The sequence below is a fragment of the Drosophila busckii genome, chromosome 3R (assembly GCF_011750605.1).
Source record: "Drosophila busckii strain San Diego stock center, stock number 13000-0081.31 chromosome 3R, ASM1175060v1, whole genome shotgun sequence".
In the NCBI taxonomy this organism is placed as follows: Eukaryota; Metazoa; Arthropoda; class Insecta; order Diptera; family Drosophilidae; genus Drosophila; species Drosophila busckii.
In genome coordinates this window covers 20,149,558-20,172,074 of record NC_046607.1, presented here as the reverse complement: position 1 = coordinate 20,172,074, position 22,517 = coordinate 20,149,558, and the positions used below count along the sequence as shown (strand labels likewise).

Sequence of the window (22,517 nt, the reverse complement as noted above, 5' to 3'; positions counted from 1 at the left end):
CCCATATCGTTAGCACAATGTATATATAATTATATATCTTTCATTTTTCGACTTGGCCTGCCTGTCAATGTTGAGCGACGCGACAATTTGTGCCGCACAGCGTAATAGAAGACATGCTAATTAGTCTTGCTAATGGGATAAGTACGCTTCAAGTGCTATATGTATATATATATGCCTATACAATATAGTTTAGTACAAAATAAAGCGCATTAATTATGCTGAGAAATTGTGTTTTGGTCTAGCACTAAATTTATTAAAATAATAAAATACTCTTAAAATCAAAAATTTAGCAGCTAAACTATCGTTTATAACTTACAAACGTGTCAAATAATTATACAAAATTTTTAATGCATTATATGCATATTTATTATTTAAATAAAATATTCATTGGGTATGTTTTTCTTTTAGATAGATTAAATTCAAAAAGAATACGCAAGTTTGGCAAAATTTCAATATTTTTAATCTTAACAATCGTTTATCGTATTCTAGTTTATCGTATAAGCTAAACAAATGTATTTATCCCTTTTGGCTGAGTAGATTCCCCCGCCTCAATGAAATATCTGGTCTAGTTTGTATAGAAAGGTTATTCACGCCTGTTAATCTACAGTGAACACTTAACATAAGTAGCTTAACAGTAAGATATGATTATACATGTGTGTGCATTGTATGTTATCCTAACATATTTTCAATAATCGCTATAAAAGTCGCTGCTTCCACTAAGCAGTCGAATCGGTTGGCATTAATCCTCAACATAAAGCTAGAGCTCTAAAAATTTGCACAAATGTCACTGAGACTAAGTTTGAATTTCGGAAAAAATATTTAGTCTTTAGGACCACGCCTTCCTTACGCCTACATATCAACAAAAAGACATATTTGTAAGATTGTTTTAAAAGTTTTATTATAAAATATAACTTGTATTTAATTAATTAAATTATTAATATGGTAATTCATTTATATATATGTTTACCATAAGGTAAACACAGCTGTTAAATTAAGAAGTTGAATATTCTTATATAAGTTAGTTCGATTTATAGAAAATATCAGCTGAGTAACTTACACTTATCCTGGTATATACATCATACATATATGCAAGTCTGAAAAGTTCTCCCATTCTCTCTCCCACTCTCTCTCTCTCTCTCACTCTCGCTCTCTTTTTTGTATTTATATTCACTCTCTCTCTATCTACTCTCCTTATCTATTCTTCTATTATCTCTCTTCTCTATCTATTCTCTCTTCTCTCTATCTATCTATCATCTCTCTCTCTCTTTCTCTCTCTCTCTCTCTCTCTCTCTCCTTAAGCAAGCGATAGTTCAATTTATAGAAAACATAAGCAGATTAGTTTACACTTGCAGCAGCTGCAACGTCTATGAAATTAAGAAAACTTTTAACGCTGCTTAAGCAAACGATTAAGCAACTTAAATGTGCTGAAATTATTTATATAATTGCACTATTAAATGCAGTTTTTTAAAAAGTGGCTCATACCTACAAAATCTCATTTATTTATAATAAACTAAAGTACAATCTTTCTTTATCAACTATCAACTGCTTAGCGCACACTTAGCTTTCAAAAGAAAACACATTTATTAAAACACAGTTTTAGTCACTATCAAAAGACACACACACATACAATCGCACACACACACACGTAGCTGCAATCAGGCCAGGCAAATCGTACACAAAAGCTACTTACTTTGGCCAACAGCAGCCCCCGCACGAAATAAAAAAAAAAAAGCTAATATAAAATAAATAATCAAAAAAGAGAAAAAAAAAGTGAGCGAGACAACAGCAACAGTTGAAGCCAAGAGTGCAAGAGTTTCTAAGCTGCGTCTGCGTCTTGAACGCCGCTGCGCTGTTTAAGCCAACTTGGCTGAACTTGGCTTGTTGTGTGCTGTTTGTTTGTGCGCTTGGCTTGACTTCCTCGAATCTCTCGCTTGCACTTAAGGCCACAAGCAGCGAACGAATGGCGACATTGCATTTGAACAGTGGAACAAATTTGCAGCTGATTTATGTAAATCGGGGAAGCGGGTCTCCAATCAGTGAGCGCTTCTGCTGCTGCTGCTGCTTGCCCCGTTATGTGGCAAACAAAACTGCAATTCATTCAACGCTAAAATAAAGTTGAATGAATGAAACAACCCACGCAACCAAACAGCCAAACTGAGCGGATGTTTGTTGTTGTGCTGCAGCATTCATTAACTATTTTCGTTATTGTTGCCAAAAAAATCGAACCCCCCGACAACGTGACAAGCCGCCGCCTTGACTTGAGCTGCACGCTTATGTTGGCCAATATTCAAATGCAATTTATGTCAGCGTTGCACACACACATGACGTCAGCTTGGCCATGGACGTTGTTTAATGGTTCATTACTTGTTGCTGTCGTTATGGTAGCAGCAGCAGCAATAAAGTTGTAATGCCCGCCAGCTGTGTGAGAATTCAGCGCAACTTTGTACATAACTTTACGCGACATTTTATTAAGTTGTAGACCAGGCAGAACAAAGAGTTGCCATACAGTTTGTTAACGGCTAAAGAACAGCGCACAATGCAGCGCGTTGACAAACTTTTGAAATACGATATGTTAAACTAAAACGCTGACCTGCTGCTTTCGATTTTGTATAAAGAAAAAGTTATCTATGCTCATTGACTGTTTGCCAGTTTGACAGTTAATTTGTTAGGCAGCGCAACAAAAGTTATTCCGGTTCATCAGCATGCTAATGTGGTTCCGGTGCATCTTCAAACTAATGGCAGCATCTTTTCTTATTTTGGATTGCATGGCCATCAATTTGCATTTGGCTGCTGCCCACACAATGCACAACAAACAACAAACAACAGCAACAACAACAACTGTTGCCCTTTTGGCACCTGGCTTTAGGCCTCGTTCCATTCATTCATTCATGATTTCATCAGCAGACTGCGCGCAGCGCAGCACGTGGGCGCAGCTTCACTTTTTATGCCTTTTTACTATATTCATTCATAAAAAAGTCAAAGCTCGTCAGCCACAGCTCTAGTTGTAACCAAATACGATGCAAAGCATAAAATGCAGCTCGTTGATTTTATTAGGTTAAGCTGCGTGCCCAAGGCGTGAGCTTGCCACACTCTTTGTAGCCGCTACTTGTGGCATCTTCGCTGCTGCTGTTACTTTAAATTTAGCAACATTTAACCTACTTTTTAGTTTGCTAATGAAGTGTCAACAACAAATTGAATGTCTAACATTTGTTGCATGTCGCCAGCAGCAGCAGCAGCAGCCACAACAACAACAACAATAATTATAATAAAAACAAGCACAAAACGCACAGTAACATGTGTTTGTGTCTTTGTTTAATGCTTTAAATAAATAATGGCGTATGCAAAATGCAATTGTCAACAAGCCTATGTTGCATTTAAAATTTGTTAATTAAGTAAGTCGCACAACAAATGCGCTTATAAAATATAAAAATGTTGCAATAATTAATTAAAATATGTGCAGCCTCTAGCTAAATTCGTATAAATAAATTTTAAGCAGCACAGCTATTCAAAATAAATATAAATTTAAACAGCATTAATTAAAATAAAAATATTTAAGAATGAATGTATGAATAGCCACAAATTATTAAAACAAACAAGTCATTAAAAATAATTTTATATGCACCAAGTTAAAGTAAACAAGAAATTCGTAACATAATTAATGACAAGCTATTAAAAATATAATAAAACAAGTTCTTAAAATAAAAAAAATGTACAATAGCAAGTTATTGAATACAATTTATTAAAAATACAAATAATACAACTAAACAAGTTATTAAAAATAAAAATAATTAAATTAGACATGTTATGCATTAAAAATACAAATTACTTAAATAACAATTTAAGTTGAAATAGTAAATAATAGGGAAACTAAGCAAGTTGAATAAAAATAAATAAAATAGACACATTATGCATTAAAAATACAAATTAACTTAAATGACAATTTATTAAAAATACAAATATTAATATAAACAAGTTATAAAAAATTAAAAATTGATAATAGATAATAGTAGACATGCATTAAAAATACAAATTACTTAAATAACAATTTATTAAAAAATGTTAATATTAAAACTAAACAAGTGAATAAAAATAAAAATAAATAAAATAGACACATTATGCTTAATTTGTTAAAAATAAATATAATTAAAGTGACAATTATTTGAAATAAAAATAGTTAATAGATAATAGAAATATGCATTAATTCATTATTCATCATTCATTAATTCAATGCAATTTATTTAAAAGAAATAAAGTAAATAAAACTTGCAGCTACTCTAGACTCAGATCTAGTTGCCTAGCTGCTCTGATAATTTACTGTTATGCGCTAAACTTTATTAGAAATCTAAGTGCAAATGTTTTTGCTCTCTCTTTTATTTGCAAGCTCATTAAGTATGCGACACGTAGGACACACAACTATCTGTCGATCGTGTACTTGCCCTCGCCCAAGGCGCTCAAGTTGCAGCACAGTTGCTGCTGCTGCTGCTGTTGGTAGAGTGTGTTGCAATCATTACAACAACGCTTGCCAAGTGTGTCGCAGTCGGCAGTATAAATATATATATCTGTATATATATCTGTATATATAGCTAGGCATGCATATAGTTAAAGTCAGCCGTATCAATTTGCATACAACGCGCTGGCCGTTTTGTGAATGAAAAGTGTTGCTGTTGTTTGTTTTTTGGCCAAGCGTGCGAGTTGGAGGGCAACAGCAACAGCAACAACAACAACAAATTAAAGCAGCGACTGCAATAAATTGTTAAATTTTATTATGTCTTGGCGTAGCACAGGGTGCCCGCCTGCCCACGCACTGACCGCAACTAGCAGCAGCCCACACAGATACACACACACATAGCTATAAGTATATGTATGTATGTGATACGCAAAGCAACAGCAACAACTGTCGTGCGCCATGTTGCGGCTAATTCGTTTGCAACATTTGGCCAAACGCTTTGCTACGCTTTGCGCCTTTTGCTTTAAGCTAGTCAAAAGCTGCCGATTGCCTTTTGCTACGCCAACACAATTAACAACAAAAAAACAAAAACACAGATACAAGCATTAGATACACACACATTGACTGTTGTTTTCATTGATGATTTCTCTATGACATTTGCCTTGCGCTTGATTCATTCATTTAATTTTGTTGCTTGTTTTGCCGCCGCCGCCGCTTACTTTTCCATATTAATTGCTGCTGCTTCGCTCGCTGGCCTGAGACTGAAACGTGATAATAAATTATTACAGCCAACAGACATTTATCAGGTGGGCGGCCAGCAACAGCAACAAATATACAAAGATACATTAAGCACTCTTTGAACTGTAGTTGTATGCATAGAAAATATATAGACAAGTAATTTCCAAGTATTTCCTGTCTGCTGCTGCTGCTAAATGTGCCAGCCAAGTTCCTAGTAAGCAACAGTAATCAAATCTAAGCACAAGGCCAACAGCCTTATAACTTATATAAGTAACATATTAATCATAAATTATTGTAAGCAGCGCGCTTAGCTACAGACGCTGCCAAATAAGAACGCGCTGTATTATAATTGTAAAGTGAATTAGTGTTGCTAAACAAATTCCGAAGAAATTCTGGCTAACTTAAAGCCTTGTAGGGCTAAGTTTTATGTCACCAATGCCCAAATTGAGCACTACATTTAAATTTTAAATCTATACAGCGTGAACTTTTGCTACAAGCGCCTTTAAGTTTGTCAGCAAAAAAAAAGTTGTTATAGTAATTTACCAAATTTTAATTTAAAAACAAGCATAAAATATTTATTATGCATACAGAATTTTTTCACATATTTTGCTTGCAATTTTATGCACATTTTTTTAAGCTAAAAATTATAACAAGCTTTATTTTTACTTAGTCATTTTTATTGCTTAGCTAGCAAACTTAATAGTTAAGCAATCAAAGCAGCTATAGGAAAATTAAGTTTGTAATATTTACAGATTGCTTTTATTTATATTTCAAATTCGAAAAATATTTATTTGGAATTTTATAAACATTTAAAACTAAAAATATGTAGAACTAACTTTAATCACTTAGCGAATTTCATTGCTTATCGAATTCGATATAACACAAATTTTGTTTCTAATATTTGTGGATTCCTTTTATTTTATTTCATATTAGAAAAATATTATACATATTGGTAATTCCACTTGAAAAACATTTAAATCTAAAAATATGTAGAACTAACTTTATATTTCACTTAGCGAATTTGAACGCTTATCGAATTCAAAATAGTTAAGCGATCAAATCAGCTATAATACAATTGTGTATGTAATATTTGTGGACTCTTTTTATTTTATTATTAAAAATATATTAAGTGGAATTTTATAACAATTTAAAACTAAAAATATGTATAACTAACTTTATTTTTAATTTCACTTAGCGAATTGCATTGCTTATCGAATTCAAAATAGTTAGGCGATCATTTATAGCTTGCTTTTATTATATTTTTAAATAAAAATTTTAAACAAATATACAAGTGTAATTATACTAGAGTACTATTAATTAATTTTAAATTTACTAACACAATTTGCTGCTTGTTTGCCTTAAATATGAAGCAAATAAAAAAAGAATTAAGCTGCTAATTTATTTAAAAATGCACTCAAAATCGTTTAGCTTATTATATATTTTATATATGTGAGCATAGCTACTTACTATATGCTGATTAGTCACTTATTTGCTCGCAGTCCAAAGCTTTATGCCGAGTAGTTTATGATTGCGTTTCAACTCAAGCTAAACTGCAACCGAAAATGTTGACAAGCAAAATGAGAATTTATATGAGAAGCCATAAACAAGGCAAGGCATAAATAACGGCAAACACACACACACACAGAGAGTGTATGTGAGTGAGAGCAGCATAGCGTGGCATGCAACCTGCAGCGCTTGTCGCACGCGCAACTAATTAAATTAAAGACGATCGGTTACGCTTATGTTAGAGCGAGGGTGGGCGACACACAGACACACACATGCATATACAATGTATGTATAATGAAATTTATGTGCTATAATTCACAAAAATATAAAAGCCACAAATATGCAATTCAAGTGCGCTTGGTTCCCACACCCACGACGACTAGACGACGAGCCAAGCGAACAAGTGATCGCCACTAACTGTGGCATATTTGCTTATGTATTAAGTGCAGCCCACCAGTTGGCTAACCAATTTGGCAACTAAGTCGCGTGTGGACGCCTCCAGTCGTCAGTCGCTCAGTCAGTCAGTCAGTCAGTCGCTTGTTTTTTGTTTTTGGAGCAGCAGTTCAGCGTTCAGTGCTCAGTGTGAGTGACCCCCACACGTTGTGTGTAGGACAAAGCGGCACGCGTATGCTACACGTCACACCACCCACCCCCACACACACACACACACACACATACACACATTGAGTTTGCTGCGTGTTCTACGCCATCGACACAAGTGTATGTAGCTTTTGTTGGCGACGTCGTCGTCACGTCTGGTCGCAAAAAAATATTTTTTTTTTTTTTTTGCGGGGGTTGTTTGTTTGTTTTTGTTCGCCGGCCGGCAGCGTTCACCCACCTGCTGCTGCTGCTACTTTTTGGCCTGCCCCAAAACTAAAAATGTTGGTCAACTGGCGCAGAGTTCACGGGCGCTGGCCTAAACCCTACGCTGGGTATGTCTCTCAGCTTGGGCGTTGTGTGGCACGCGCTGCTGCTGCCCACGTTGCAACTTTTTGCAACTTGCACTTTTTGCGCTGCTTGTCACTTTTGTCGCCCAAACGTGTTAGTCGCCGCGTGCAGCGGCAAATAAATCAACACAAGCATGTTTTGTAGCCCTGGCGCGTTGCCTGGCCTGCCAGTCTCTGATGTCTGTTGTCTCTTGTCTGATGCTCGCCTATCGCATCCGGTTCGCCCAGGCGCTCTAGTCAGCGCGTTATGCAAACCACAGGCCACAAAAACTCAATCAAGCCATTTTATAAGCCATAATAATTTTCTTTTTTTTTTTTTTGGCATTTTTTGCTTTTTTGTTGGCAAATCGACGCCTGGCGCATTGTCGGAGGACCAAGCTGGGCCAACATGGCAGTCAACAAATTTACGACATAATAATTTACATTTATCTGCAGCAACGAGGCAGCCACAATGCAACAGCAACAACAACAAGAGCAACAACATAAACTGGATCTCAATTTGTTGCTTTGCTTTTTATTAATATAAAATGGTAATGGCAACACAAAAAAATAAATAAATAATATAAATAAGCGAAAACGAACAGCAAGTGCTCTGCAAAAGAAAAGCAGCGAACTAATTAATGAACTAATTTAGGCAGATTATAAAAGCTACAATAGCTGTGGCAAGGATAACGCATTCAGCAGCGAAGAGTCCTTGCTTAAGCATATAAATTCTTATATTTATTTCTTTAGCTAAATGTTAAATTCTTCATAGTGAACTCAAAATTATTTAATTATTTATTTTATTTTTATATATTTGCTTATATATTTTCAAGTATATAGCTTTGGATTTATTAGATATATATTTTTTATAGATTTTAATTTAATTTATATTTCTTTGCAAATATATTTTCATTTTTTCTTTTGATTTATTGCAGCCTTATGCATATTTTTTTTAGATTTTAATTTAAATACTGAATTGTATAATTGAAAATTTTGATAAATTTGCATATTAGTAAATTCTTAATATTTTTTTGTTTTACTACTAAATGTTAAAGCAATTGCTGCATAACTTTCTGAAAAATAATTAGTAATTAATTATGTACACATTTTATTTTTATATTATATATTTTCAAGCAGTTAGCTTTTGACTTATTGCAACATAAGGATTATTTATCGTATAAATGAAAATTTTTGATAAATTAGCATATTAGTAATTTCTTAAAATATTTTTATTTATGCCTACGCAGTTTTCTTCTCTTATTAGCTTTCTATTTATTTATATAAAGCTTATGCCATAGTCAACATGACTGCTACTTAATTTGCTCTATAAATGCAGCGCCATGTTGTTTAATAAGTTTACCTTGCGCTGTTGCATTTTTTTGTGTATTTTTATTTTTTTTTTTTGCAGATATGTCGCCATCAGACAGACGCAGACGTTGCCTCTTTATCAGTTTATTACTTGGCAAACTTTTCATTTTAATATCATTCGCATTTGCGCAATGCAATTGCCAATGTTGCTGTTGTTGTTGTTATTGCAGTTGAGCGACTTTTAATTTTGAACGCCTTCGTGGCGAGACTTGAACAAATCGGGTTGGTTGCCTGCTTGACTGACTGCCGCAATGATAAATGTGCACCGGTTTGCTAGCAAGGCGAAAAGAGGAGGCGTCATCATCATCACTGCTGGCTGCAAAAAAAGCTTTGGGCGCGTTTGCACTTTCTGCAGCAGCAGCAGCCACAGCAGAGTGCAAAGTCAAGGCAACGCGGCGCGCTCTTTGTTTGCTGTTAAAAAATCGATGGAGCTAAAATTTTTGCCGGTTGCTGGGGCAAACAGCAGCAGCCCCAGCAGCGAAATTTGTTTGCGTAAACTAAAGTTCCCGGTCAAAATTTTTATGAATGAATGCTAAAAAGCATAGCATACTTAGCAGCGCGCACGCGTTAGCCCACAACACCCAAACAGCCCACTCTACATGCTCTCATGTGTGTGTGTGTGTGTATGTGTGTGTGTTCGCTGCTATGACGAAAGCAAGACGTTGTCCTTGACTGTACAACAGGTGGCCCAACTGACGGCATTTCTTATTATTTTCCTTTTGTTGCTGACGTAGGCCATAAATTTTCATTAGCTACGGCTGCAATTCCCACTGGCTATATATACTATATAGCTATTTAATCATCAAACTTCAGTTAGAATCAAAGCTTTTAGCGCATGTCGCATGACTTTATAAATAGTCGCCGACGTCTTTTGGCTGATTAAGCGTCGTCTTGTATATTATTAACTTGTTTTTTTCTTTCTCAAACCGCTAGCTTGACTGCTAACCTTATTTGTCGTTCCGCCGCAATTAAACGCAAATCACAAATCAGCCAAAAACTTTTGCCCATAATTGGTCAACAGCCCAAGCGCTGAGAATAACAACAATAACAGTAAAAGGTACACAAGTTTTTGATGATGATGCTGGCCACGAAATTTGTGGTGCCTACTTTTGACCAAATTGGGTTGCAACATTTATTTGATTTCTTTGTCAGGTGCTCGTGAGCTTTATATAAGTTTATTGTATATTATAGTCGGCACGTATAGCGCGTACCCAAGTCAAGTTGTTTTTTATTTTTTTTTGGCATAACTTGACCTGTTTTTTTGCTTGAAATGAAATGAATTGAATTGAATGAATTGTGATTTTAGCTTAATGACTGACAAAGGCAAATAAAAAAAATAATAATAAGCAGCAAAGCCAAAGTGTAAACGACTGCGACATACACTTGGAATGCAGCATCTTTATAGTCTGAGTAATAATCTCATAATTTTAAACATTTCTTTTCTCTTTTATTAATATTTAATTTAGTACATTTACATCTGGAATAATTTTACTCAACTGTTGACTGTTACTAGTCGAGCTTAAATGAATTAAATTAAAATTCTAGTGCTATTTAATAACTTGATTCATTATAAAAGAGCTAATGCTATTTAATTTATAAATTCACTATGAAAAAAATTCTAATGCTTCCAAATAATTTATTATAAAAGTGCTAGTGCTATTTAATTTATAAATTCACTATGCAAAAAATTCCAATAATTTAAAATAATTCATTTTAAAATCCTAGTGCTACTTAATTTATAAATTCTCTATGAAAAAAATTTCTATAATTTGAAATAATTCATTATAAAATCCTAGTGTTATTTAATATATAAATTCACTTTGAAAAAAGTTCTTATACCTCCAAATAATTCATTATAAAAGTGCTAGTATTATTTAATGATAAATTCACTATGAAAAAATTCCAAAGCTACCAAAATATATAGAAATTTATTTACTAAAAGCTGCAGCTATATTTGTGCCCTAATTTTGCAGCTAAAAATTAATTTAAATGCCAACGAATGCGCTCAACCTACAGCAGCTAAATTATTTTTCAAAATTAACAAAGTGTATGCGACAGACTTTAAATAATTGTGGATCTGATATTTGCCACAACACTTGACAACTTAAAAGTCTTTTAAGTTAAGTACATGTTAAACTGTCTAGCCAAAACTTTTTTCACCTGCACTGATATTTTTAACGCATTAAGAATTTGATTAATTTGTGCGCTTTACAAAACTGTTTTCCTGCTTGTTCAACATTAATTAAACGTGTGTGTAGCAATTTTCTAATGCCTGCTGACTGGAGACTGCAAAATAGAAAACACTATTTGAAGTTATTTTGCGTCTGACAACTCGTCTGTGTCATTGTTTTGTTGCTGTTGTTGCTGTTGCTGAAGTGTGGCCGCAAAGTGTCGCTTTCATTATGCATTTTGCAAAGCCAAAAGGCGAAAACAATGTAGGCGTATTTTGATTATGATAAACTGGCGAATTATGTTGTCACTTTGCATTTTTTTCATATAGAATGAAATTATATATACGCGCGAGCTGCTGCAACGAGCTCTTGTGCCTCTTAATATTATTATTATTATACGTTGGTGCTAAGTTCTGTTGCTGTTGCTCTTGCTGTTGCTGTTGATTGTCGCGTCGACTCTTGAAAATATTTACATGTCATGGCATTTGGTAGGGATTTATGTTTGCCCCCAAAGTCTGCCTGTCAACCCGAGCGTCGCCATGAAAAATGACAGCAACTAGAGTATTGTATTAGCCTCAACGCAACAAAAAATATTTGCTTTGCCATTTGTTAAGCTTAAGTCTTTTAAAAAAAGTATATATAGCTACATATATGTGTTTTGCTTTGGAGTCTAAATTTAAACACACGCAAGTCTATTTATAAGCAAGCCACGTAACGAATATTAGCTTCTGATTATAAACAAAAATTTTCCTCTTAGCTTTTCCAAAAAGTATTTAATGTGTCGACGTCAACAAGCGCAAACAACAATGACGTATTAACTACACTCCCACTACATTTGCAAAAAAACAAAGCACAAAAAAATCAAAACAACTATAATTACTTAGCTGGCTAAAATTAGCAACAAAATATATTAACATAGACAGTGTTAACTCAATAAAGCGAGCAATAAATAATTCGCAGCAGCGCTGCTAAGCAAACAGCGCTCGATTGTTGCAGCTATCGATAACTTTAGCTAATGAAAGTTCGTGTGCAAACCCATTGCTAATAAAAAGTTTAAATAGAATTCAAAGCTATTTATTTTATAATTACTTTTAAGCATAATTTTAATTCATTTTTATACCTAAATTTCCACTGTATTTTATATTTTTGTAATTGCAATTAGCTATCGATATCTTTGTTTATAAAAATTATATGAAAAGACATTGCTAATAAATTAGTTTACAGTAAATCGACATAATTTATTTTTTAATTGATTTTTTACGAAATATTAATTAATTTTTACACTTTGATTTCCACAGTATTTTGTATTTCTGCAATTGCAATTAGCTATCGATATCTTTGCTAATAAAAATTCATGGAATGCTGAACTTATATGAAAAGACATTGCTAATAAATTAGTTTAAATAGAATTCAAAGCTCTTTATTTTCTAATTGCTTTTAAGCATAATTTTGCTTGAGCTTCCACTGTTTTTTATATATTTGCAATTTTAAACGCCATGTGACTGGGCTCAGGTTATATATAACGCGCAGCAAATGCAGCACTAAATCAATAAACACGCAACAGTTTCCATAGATCTTCCTAGAATACAAACGTGACACACTTATATATAAAAAGTTATGCGTTGAGTTTTCAGTCTTTTGTGTGGCTGGGGTAAACATAAAAATTACAAGCTATATCAAGCGTCTCAAATTTTTGTTCCAAGCAGCGAGCGCGTTGAAAAATTTGTTTGTTGGCCCATTGTCACACGTTCGCGGCAGAGAAAAGCAGAAAGCAAAAGAATTAATGTTGTAAGTTGGCGCAACAAACAAACGGAAGTGTGTCAGGGTATACCAGAAAGCTATGCTATATGTTATGTTATGTCTGTCTCTGTGTCTGTCTCTGTGTCTTTGAAATGTTTTTCAATGCTGTTTAGTGCGCTCATTAGCCGCAGACTCGATCGCAAGTTGGCGTCTTAATCAAAAAAGAAAACAAGCGAACATCGCTATATAGCCTACTAAATATAAATATAGCTGGACTGAATGACATATATAGCTATGTATATGCAGATATAGATATATATGCTAAATTATGTGTATCTATGCATTGACGCACAATTTATAAATATTGTGACGCTATCAAAGCTTAGCATTAGCCACAGCGACTAAACTAAAGCCTATGACGTGTAGAACTGATAAGAGTAACTAAATGTTTAGTTAGCGTTCAGTTAATACCCAATGCATGCCAAATTCAATTTTAAAAGCAAGCAAAGCTGGGAGCAAAGAATTAATATTTATTTTTTAGTAGTGCCAATTTATAAGCTTATCAAACTTAAAAACAAAAACATAATTTTTAAATAGTTTTATATATATATTAAATATTTTTTGTATTCTTTTACTTTTATTGTCGACTGTGCATAGTTTTTATACACTTTGACATTTTTGTAAAAAATATTATTTTAAACTAAAATATAACTTAAGAACAATAGGCATAATAATTATTACATTTTAATTAACTTTAATTATATAATATACCCACTAAAATTTGTTATTAAAAATTAATTAATTAATTTAATTTATATATAAAAATTTAATCATAACGTTGAGCTAAAATTTTGCTATTAAAAATTAATTAAATAATTTAATTTATATATAAAAATGTAATAACAACATTGAGCTTAAATTTTGCTAATAAAAATTAATTTTACAAATTACGTATACGCATTTATGCAGCACAAATGCAATTAAACTGTTTAGCAATTTATTTCGTAGTCAACTATAGATCACAGCGTTTATTAAATACATATATACACTAATCAATCATTAAGCTCAGTAGCTAAATTATTCATTCGCTTGCATGATCAGTAGCTCATCATTCATTTTTGTTCAGCTGTAGCTGATCGATGAAAGACTGTGGTATGAAATAAGCTACTGAATGAACTGCAAAGCAATATTTAACGTTTATATTGCTTCGATCATTTAATTTACTAGTTTATGTCATACCACAGTTGTTCAGCTTTAAATAAAATAAGCGACATAAACAAATCAACAACTGAACTGAACTATTGTAGCAACTAATGTCTGAACTTGTTGATTCCAAAATGAAACTATCTGCGTTATTTGCTTTTCATTTTCAATACATGCAAGCAGCCAAGTATTTCATGTTATAAACTATAAGCAGCATTTAGTGGGATTAACTTTTTGTGGCCGTCGTTGTCATATAAATATCCAAAAAAGAAGCAAAGCGAACATATAGAGACATATAAACATATGTGCAGCGCCTCGTAAATAAAGTCATTAAAGTGGTATTCAAGGCATTTCGACAAAATATTATAAAATCGTGTATATATATAGAGTTCGTCATATATATACAGCAAATGCAAATCGTATATAGGCTAGAGCTATGATCAGCATTTGCTATTTCTGGCCGAACGTCACGACTAGTGCCTAAAATTACCTTGACCGAGCCCATGCACAAACTGAAATCAACTATAAATAGCAACCAAAATACGAGTGTACTACGTACGTCTCTAAAACGTAAGCAACTAATATAGTACTAGCTGATTAAGCGCTCAGCGTATTTATGAACTTGATGTGCAGAATTTCTCTAATTATTTTGATATTTTATACGTCATCGCCACAAGCATTTGTAAACAATTTGTCTAAACTAAACAATTGTTGCTATAGAGAGAGGCGCAATACCTATTTTGGCTTTATACGATTTTTAACATGGCACGCGCGCTCTTGTTCAAAAACGTTGCAAACAGCTGTTTTTATTTTTAGTTAGTTTTATTTTTAAATCTTGTGTGTGAACCCTACAATTTTGTTTTTATCTTAATGCAATTTTTCGCTGCTCATCAAATTTTTGAGGCACGCGTTTTATATTTAGCTGTTTAGCCATGGCCTTTCGCTTTGAAAGTAAACAAAGATACTTATCAATATTTTCAGTACAACTATTTATAATTATTTTGTTTGTTATGTGACCCACTTTCACCAACTTTAGCCAACGAGCCGCTTATGCCTATTTTGGCAAACATACATTACAATTTGTTATTAAACAAATGAATTAGAGTGGGTTGAGATTGGCTTTCCAAAAATTATTAAATAACAAAAGTAAGCCATAAATATTATGAAAATAAATTTCTTTTTAAATTTAAATTAGTAAATTGCTTTCAACGCGCGTATATAATAAAAATATAAATCAAGCAAGAATGTTAATGAATTTGTTTGTCAGCTAGCAACAAAATAAAATGTTTGTTATATATTTAATGCTTACGCTTAAGCAATAGCTTGTGTTTATTAATTTTTATTAAATTGAAACATTTTTAGCTTATTTATGACTGAGCCTTTCCAGTGGAAACTTTTGCTTGACATGTTTAAATTTCTAATTTGTGTGCTCTGAATTTTGTTGACTGGAACAATTTACGGCAAGCTGCCAAAGCACATAAAGCATATTATGATGCTCATAAATTAAATGAATTATTATCATTTTTATATTTATGCATGTTACACAAATAATAAAAAAACAGATATTTGCTGCATGCGTATGCGTAATATATGAAATATATAAATTTATTCACACCTCAATGAGCTGACTTGATAACTTGCTGAATGACAACGCCCACTGCTTATAGTCGGTCGCGACTATAGCTGCAGCTATAGCTTTAGCTTTTGATTTGCGTAATGCGCAGCTGACAGCTGCGGCAAATAAAACTATTAACAAGTGCTGAAGCATCCAATGGTTGCTCTTGGCCAATAACAACAAGTGGCTTGAGCATAGAGCGAGCGAGCGAGCGAAACGTCAATACGCTTTTAATTGCAACCTACACACACCGCTTCGAGTTGAGTCTGGCCCTAACAAGCATTTGCCCACCATTTATGGCAGAAAGGCAAAGCTTGTTGTTGACTTGACTGAAAAAAAAAAAACATTGGCAGTTGGCATTGGATGCTGCTGCAATTTGCTGTCTCGCTTGCGCAGTTTAAATGTTTGCGGTTTTTAGTTTGATGCTGTCGAGGCGCGTGCCATGTGTCATGCAACTTGCGATTTGCGACTATCTAACGCCTCTGCCTCATCAGCAGCAACGACGACGACGACGACGACGTCGAGTCTCCCCGTTTGACCCACGCAAGCAAAACAACAGAGCCAATGTTCTCAACGCGCGATAACACGACATAGAAAACCCACACAACACACACACACACACACAACACACACACATACTTAAACATGTGTGTGTGTGTGTAGTCACAATGCTGCTCGTGCTTATAGAAACGCAACAAGTGCGTTCAAACTTCAATTAATTTTGCTAATGCGCCAATTGTTTAGCTTTATGCAACTTTATTAGTTGTTGCTGCTTTGGCTGCGCCTGCTACCAAATTAAGGAAAAGGTGCAGCACTTGCTGCATAAATTTATTTGATTTTTTATACAGCTTGCAAATTGGCAATCAGTCTCAGTCTCAATTTCTTGGGCAGCTACAAAATCATTTCGCGCTTTTGCATTATTTTTAGTTTATAGCCACACAAAATGCAACTGCACTTGGCCACATAACTTGCCACAGCGTGCGGCGCATCAATTGAACTTTACGCTTGTTGCCGCTTTGGCTTTATGGCCAAGTTGAAGGCGACTACGTCATAAAAGCAAAAACGATACACAGCTGTGTGCATAGTAATTTTATTTTTGGCTGCCTTGCGTTTCATTTTCACTCACACACACACACACACATACACACACTGCTGCTGTCTACAGGTGGCAGCCTGCCCTTTCAACCTTGCCTCGCTTGCCACGCCTCTTTGCTCATGCCCATTAATTATTATCATGTGCTAGGTATTTAAAAATTTTCGCGTCTATTTTGCGCTTTTGTTTTGCCAACTTTCACAAAATGAGGCAAAATTCTATAAATACACTATATATAGGCTCACACACACACGCACACTAACACGTCGAAGAGATAACGTGCACGTAATTCTAATTCCGCGCCGTCTGTTAGGAAAAACTTTGCCGACGTCAAAAAAACAAAAATTGTGCGAGCGCGCGCGCAAAAAAAAAGCAACAAATAGTTAACAATTTCCCAAAAAAAAATTCTATTTATCGTTTATTTTTAGCACATGGCGTGCTATACCTTTAGCCATGTCATGGCTGCGGCTAATGCTGAACACTCACTTTAGGTCAGGGCTACATTAGTTTGGTTACAAGCAAAATTTACATGAACTCAACGCATGTTGCGTTTGTTTATCTAGTTTTGTTTATAAACAATTCAGTGCACATTGTTGCTGCAACCTTGTCCTTAGCACATGAAACACAATTCGCTTTTGTTTATTTGCAACATTCCAGCGAGCAAAAGGCTTGTCTAGCCGAAAGCTTATGACAGGCTAGATCAAAATTTATAAGGAAAATTGCATATTTAGAACTAGAGATAGTGCTGCAAAAACTTTAATAAGACTTTAAGCAAAGATATAAAAATCTATTATCTTTGCTTGTTGCAGACCTTAACTTAATTTTAGGCGCATAAATTATGCAAACAAAGCTTAATTTTTAGCTCTAAGCTAAATGATGAAAATTTAAGTATAAGTTATGTATTTAAAATAAAAGCTGCCTAGTTAATAAAATGTTAGTATACGTTAGGCTTAGAAAAAATTATAATAGAACATTTTATGTAATATAGTTTTATATTTAGATAAATTTAACATATATATGTATAACTGACAAATATGAACTGCTGATGTCCGCACTACGCTCATTATTTGCTGTAAAACTCAATTTAAGCTTTTCCCAAGCCTTGTTGCTTGCTTTTCCTAGAAATTTGCTGCAATTAAGACGCGCACACACCTCCAATTGCCAATTAGCGTTTTGCTGGCGCTGCCATGACCCCAGGCAAGAGCAAACAGCTTAAAGTACTCGTCACTTCCGGCTACAGTTTTCCTTGACCCAGCCAGTGTCGACTATATAATGGACAGCCAACTATATAATGCCAGCCAAATCTGGCCATAAATGGTCAAGTGAATCATTTGTTTGGATTAGCTGCTGCTGCTTTTTGTGTTTTTGCGTAGATTGAAAAAGTTAATGGGCCGCTAGGCGCGCCATATGAGCATTTGATGACGTATTTTGGGAAACCATAACACACACAAGCAAGCGTATATATATATGTGTGTGTATGCTTAGCGACTGGGGTACCTGTTGTCTTATTTTTACCTCAGAGCCCCCTACAAAGAGAGCGCAACGCTTGAGAGAGCGCAGCGCCGGCCGCCGTCGCTGTGAAATCAACAGACAAAAACTCACCACAGAAGCACACGCATACAACTAATACACACACACAGTTGAGCAGCAAACGGGCCTGGCAAACTGTTGATTGGTTGCTCTGCGCCTGCGCCACGAAAATGGCTGCAGCATAGGGAGGCAACGCCACATACGATTGGATACGCGCCTAGCCGGCTGACTGACGCTACGTATGTGTGTGTGTGTGTGTGCGAGAGCTGTGACGTGCTCAGTTCCCCACTCGTTGCTGCTTTCGATTTTTCGAACTCAAACGCCGACTGCGGCGCGTGCCAGTCTGCTGCCAAGTAGGGGCAATGCTTAGCTGCTTTCTCACTCTCTCAAGCGCGCGCGCTCGCTCTCGCCTGTGCGCGCTTTTCGCTTGTGCGGACACGCTCTCGCTCTAGCTGTTTGTGCTGTGCGCCAAGCTGTTGAGTTTCATTCATAAAAACCGAAAGAGGGCGCATCTCGTGCCTCAGTTGTGTTCGAACAAGCAAACGCGACGGTTTGAAAAATTTTATCAGCAGTTGAGCTACAGCAAACAAAAAAAAAAAGTTATTACAAATCAAATGTGTGTGCAAACCAAAACTAAACAACAAATATACAACAAAAACAAATAAACAAATTTACTATATAACAAGTGCATATTTGTTTTAAACAAAGCCAAGCCCATTTATATGGCGAGAGTGAAAGGATATTTGCAAAAGCTTTACTTTAATGAATGAAAAGCTGCAACGCTGTGACGTATGCAAAATATATATATACAATATATGTGTATATATAGTTTATCCAAGCTAAAGATGTTAACTTAGACAGCAGCGCAAAGAATTTTTATTGATTTTTATGCAGCGTGGGTAAAAAAACAAAAAATATACATTTTCAAGTGTAGACAACAATAAGCAAAGAGTGACAAGTGTTTTCTCACAGTGTACATGTGTATGTGCCAGTGCTAAGGACTGCACTGAACTAAACACAAAAAAAGCGTCTCAGCAGCTTTTGCTTGAATTCTTCAGCACGTGCCATAGCGATCCAGGTGATTATTAAAATTATATTTATATAAAAAAGTGTGGAAATTAAAAAAAACAAATTTGTATGTGCGCATTAATTTTTATACATTTTATAAAAATGTTGCCAAGTGCTCTAGCATATTTATAATTTTTTTGTTTATATTTTTGTGGCACATTTAGTTGCTTCCTTAATACGCAATAATAAATGTCTGTCCATCGTTGCAACTATTACAATTTTATTCTATAAACGAAAACTACATCAAGCATAAATTCATTTAACGCATAATAAAAATCTCTGCACGTTATTAAAACACTGCACCTGACAATGTGGCGACTGTTGCAACTATGTAGTGTGGCATGCAACTAATAAATTTTGTGTCTCTAGACTGCAATTTTGCCTGTAATTAAATTATTGTCGCTTAATTTGCAAAGCGCGCGCGGCTAAGCTAAAAATTTATTTTTATAGACAGCACAACAATTTAATGGCACATCGACAACAGCAACAACAACAGACCAGGCTAATGTATAGACAGCTAAAACAATTAGCTGTAAGTTTTTCAGTTGCAGCCTCCCATGTCCACATAATGGAAGTGAAAAACAATTTCCAACAGTTTTCAATTTGCTCAACTTACAAGAAGTTGCTGCTGTTGTTGCTGCTGCTGGTTGCTGCTGCGTTTATTTAACCAAATAATTATGACATCAAAAAGCAAATTGCCGACGCTAACGGTAGATGAAAGCGTCGCTTAGCACATTTGGCTAAGCAAAAAGGCACTTTGACACCAACAACAACAAGCAACCAACAACAACAACAAATGTTGCTGCTGCCAAGCTAAACAAATAGTTGTAAGTTGAGTTGAGCGTCGCCCGCGCTAAACAAAATTAAGTGCATACTAAAAAAAGAAAATGCCTTAAAAAATAAATGAAATATTAATGCTGATAATTTTTTTTATTTATTTTCAAATATTTTCTGCAATTTCTTTTAACAATTCAAGTTTTATATTGAACTTTTATTTATTTTAAAATGCATTATTAATTAAAATATGTTTGCTGGTCATTTACTTATAACATAAAAATATTTTGTGCAATTTCTTTATGCAATTCTCATTTGTGAGCTACTTTTATTTATTTTAAATTAATAAATAAATTAAAAAAATATGTTGAGCATTTTCTTATATTTTGTGCCTTATTGGTTGCAATTTCACTAAAATATTAGACACCGCAACACTTTTATATTAAACTTTTATTTATTTTATAATATATAAAAAATGCTTAGAATTTTCTTAAAGCTGTTAAAATATTTTGTGCCTTGTTGTCTACACTTTCTTTTAAGAATTCCAATTTTTATTGAATATTTATTTATTTTAAAATACATTATTAAATAAAATATGTTTGTTTTGAATTTTCTTATATTATAAAAATATTTGTGCCTTGTTGTCTACAATTTTGATAAATATTTAGCCACTTCAACAGTTTTATAACAAACTTTTATTTATTTTAAAATGCATAAATAAATTTTAAAATATGTTGAGCATTTTCTTATATGTGCCTTGTTGTCTGCAATTTATATAAACAATTAGCTACTTGACCAGTTTTTATTGAATTTTTATTTATTTTAAAATGCTAACAAAAATCGGAATTTAAACGTGTTAAAAATTATTTGCCAGTTGCAAATAGCTTAAGTCAAACGTCAGCTCACACATGCACATATACGCATTGTATGTGTGTGTGTGTGTTAGCGTTGCTGCATATTTGTAGCTGTTGGCAATTGCTGGTAGCGCCTGCGGCTGTTTATTTTCATTAATTGTTCTCATGTGAAAAATACAGCAACAGGAACAACAACAACAACAACAAGTTGAAGCTGTTGGCATGAAAAGTGTGACAAAGTGTTACGCATGCAAAGACGACAAAGATACATTTTACATGTTGCTGTTGTTGTTGTTGCTGTTGCTGTTATGCTTAACTTGTTGGCTGTTTATAGTTGTCCAGCTGTCCAGCAGGCCAAAGTCTGTGTGCCTGCCCCGCTGCGTGAATGATGGACTTTGTCTTTTGTCTCTGCATATGCAAAACGTCTGCTGAGCTTGTTGCATGTGTGTGTGTGTGTGTGTGTGTTGCATGTTGCAGCCTGTACTTTGCATTTTGACTAATGATGCCGCTCATGCTACAATTTCTTTTAACTGAATTTCTAACTTTGCCTGCGCAGCTCAAGGCTGTCTGTTGAATTTACTTAACTCTACTTAAAATAATAGACGCAAAAACAACAAATTGCATTTATTTTTGGAGCCGTTAAGTAGCCACGTCGTGCATAAGGTCGTCCGCAGCTTAAGCCACAATAAAGGTCTCAACTCAAAAACGTACAACAAAAGCTTAAAAAAACATTTGACCAGCTGCATGGCAAACTTTTTGTGTGTTGAGCTATGGGTCAAGCCCGTCGAGCACTTTGGCTCGCTTGGCCACTTGTTAGGCTAAAAACAAATTGGCGCCCATCTAACCAAATGTTAACACTCTTAACAGCCCAGAACGCTAGCTGGGCTGACTGGCTGACTGACTGGCTGACTGAGTATCGAGCGGAACCAGTCGACAGCAACCAATAGAGCCGGTTTGGCAAAACTTAATTAAAATAATATCAACAACAGCAACAATTTTTATTTTTTATTTAGATTTTGTTGCTGTTGCTGTTGCTGTTGTGTTTGCCTTTCTTCCTCATGGCTTGAAGCTGTGTGCCAATATTCATTCATGCTACATGTCGCCAACAACAAGCCAAGACAACTACTAGGCCAAAATGCTATGCAAAATTATGCAGAGTGAATGAAAGAAACAGACACATAGAAGATTTACTTCGATACATAAAGTGTACAGGTACAGTAAACAGCCACTAAAGTGAGCGTGTATTGTAGCATATGACAAGCGTTGCTTGTAGCTAGTGCTCACTGTAGCCTGGTCTTAAGTTTTAAATGTAAATGTCTGCAGCTCTCGCTCTCTGCTGCTTCAACATCAACATCAACTTTTTTTTTTTTTTAAGGGAGTGTCAATTGTTAGCCAAGTTATTAAGCTCACACAAGCAGCGCAGGCAGAAGAAGCTGTTCAAGCTGCTCCAAGATCAGCGCTAGAGATGGCAGCGGTTTGTC

At 34.6% G+C, this 22,517-nt stretch overlaps 1 protein-coding gene across 4 annotated transcripts in view; it reads left to right on the top strand.

The window, feature by feature from the left end:
• The window catches only part of LOC108603657 (alpha-protein kinase 1), a 38,346-nt gene that overhangs the window by 7,544 nt on the left and 8,285 nt on the right, over positions 1-22,517 (top strand). For 2 of the 4 annotated variants that reach the window (XM_033294254.1, XM_033294256.1), the window contains exon 1: positions 18,973-19,418. The exons of 1 other annotated variant lie outside the window; for it this stretch is intronic. The gene's annotated coding sequence lies outside the window, so the exon portion shown is untranslated. Of the gene's footprint in view, positions 1-8,149; positions 8,169-18,972; positions 19,419-22,517 lie in introns of those variants that run through there. One more of the 4 variants, XM_033294255.1, reaches the window with a different exon arrangement.